Source organism: Echinops telfairi, unplaced genomic scaffold (genome assembly GCF_000313985.2).
Source record: "Echinops telfairi isolate 266 unplaced genomic scaffold, ASM31398v2 ScPeMD7_7469;HRSCAF=8507_1, whole genome shotgun sequence".
NCBI classification, from domain to species: Eukaryota; Metazoa; Chordata; class Mammalia; order Afrosoricida; family Tenrecidae; genus Echinops; species Echinops telfairi.
In genome coordinates, this window is record NW_022111373.1 from 24,265,955 (window position 1) to 24,268,105 (window position 2,151).

Consider the following 2,151-nt stretch of genomic DNA (forward strand, 5'->3'; position numbering starts at 1 on the left):
ACCAGCTGTGGTTTATAAAAAATTAAATCTCTCAGCCTCTCTGAAAAAGACAAACTGGAAATAGTTCTTCAAAATTCTAGTGAATAAAGCAAAAAGGATACAATGCTATCTTCTTACAAGTTAGCCAGTCTGTCTCAGCAGAGTATCATACAGTACTTCAATGCTGGCAGCATTTCACAGTAGTTTAGTGTTAAGAGAGTTTGAGAGATTATCTGTGCCTACATTATGAAGAGTCTCAGTGTGTGATTCCCGGTACTGGGGTTTACACCTTTACTGCGCATAAACGAAGGCCCCTGCTACCTGGCCATAGCTAAATCCTTTGGGCCCAAAGTTCTTTGCATAGCATCCTTTGCAGTAAATTTCACCATCCTTCTCAGTCAAAGTTGTGGAGTCAAGACTCTTCCCACACTTGGCACATCGGAAGCATTTTTTATGCCAGGGCTTCCCGGCACCGATGATCTTCTCAGCAGCATACACTGAATCCCCACATCTGGAACACTTCTCAGCACCTCCGTGTTTCTGAGCGAATTTAGAGGGGTTTGGATTTGTTGTAGGACCGTGAGGCTGAACACTCTCTGGTTTGATGCCCAGCCTCTCGCCATGGTTCATGTTGAGGGTGCCAGCCCCCTTACCATAGCCATAGCTTTTTGGCCCATACTTCTTCCCATAGCAGGATTTGCGTAGATCTCTTCATCATGAATTGCCACAGTGGTACTATCCATACACAGAAAGCAACAGCGGCGGGAGCTTTTCACACCACACTGCACCTCTTCCGCGTGGTACATGGCCCTCCCACAGGCGCCACACTTGTTTCCTCCTCCCACACAGGCATCGCGAGTCTCGGGCTGGAGCCGGCACGATGGGACCAGAGGGGGCGCGCAGCGAGCCTTGGGACAGCTCTTATAAGTTTTAAGTGTTTAAAGAAATTGCCAAGTCACAGAAAGTTAAACTTTAGTTTGCATTACTCCTGAGCCCTCCCAGTTCAGTATCACATTCTATCGTCTGTGCAATATGGTAAATTGCCCCAGGTTATCAGCAATATGTCCTAGTCTTATGACACTGGTGAAGTGACAGGATCAATTCTGTTAGGACTCTGTCAGACTTATCTCCTGTATACCCAAATATTTATTTGAGTAAAAGAGAATGAGTCCCAGTGAAAAGTCATAACTGGGACATTACTCTAAGAATAGAAGCAATTGAGCTAAGGTGTGAAGATTCACCATAAATAAAGGTAGAAAGTCGACTAGACTCGGGTTATTTTTTTCTTCCTCCTCATTGTCTGTGCTGTTAGGTGTTTTCTTCAGTTCTCAGACACAGCGACCTCATTACAACAGAACAAACCCCAGCCATGTCCTGCATCAGCCCCACACCTGGGCTGCGTTTCAGCCCACTGCGCTAGCCACTGGTCCAGCTATCTTGTGGAGTGCCTTAATCTTTTTCCTTGACCCTCTGTTTGACCAGGCATGGTTTCCTTCTTCAGGAGCTGGTTCATGCACACGGTACATGAAACAAATTCTTGTGATCTTGACTTCTACGGAATATTATGGCTGTACTTCTAAGAAAGATTTACTTATTGCTCAAGAAGATATTCACTGTTTCACAATTATAGTTCATATGCATCAATTTTTATTTGAATTTCCTCACTCATTGTCCAGCTTTTGCATGCATCTGATGTGATTGAAAATACCATGGTCAGAAGCACCTTAGTTCTCAAAGTAACACATCTTTACTCCTTAACACTTCTGCGGTAGATTTATCCGCTGTAGTACATGGCTGGGTTTCTTGAATGCTGTTTCCATAGTTGTTAATTGTGGCTTCAAGTAAAATGAAATCCTTAACACCATCTATCTTTTTTCTATTTCACATGACCTGGTGGTGGTGGTGGGGGTGGGGGGGGTCCAGCGTGAGGATTTTTGTGTTCTGTGTGTTGTAGTGAAGGCCACATTCTTTGATCTTTATCAGTAAGCGTTTTAAATCCTCTTTACTTTCAGCAAGTGAGATTGTGTCATCTGCATATGGAAGCTTATAAATAAGCTTTCCTTCACTCCTGATGTTGTGTTCTTTATAGAAACCAGCTTCGCAGATTATTTGTTCATCATTCGGATTACATCCTTCTGGTGAAAGAGTATATTCCTGTTGCCCACTTTCCCA

General features: G+C 43.7%; 1 pseudogene; it reads right to left on the reverse strand.

The window, feature by feature from the left end:
* Window positions 1–270: 270 nt before the first annotated feature.
* LOC101639899 overlaps window positions 271–2,151 on the reverse strand; it is a 3,128-nt pseudogene continuing 1,247 nt past the window's right edge.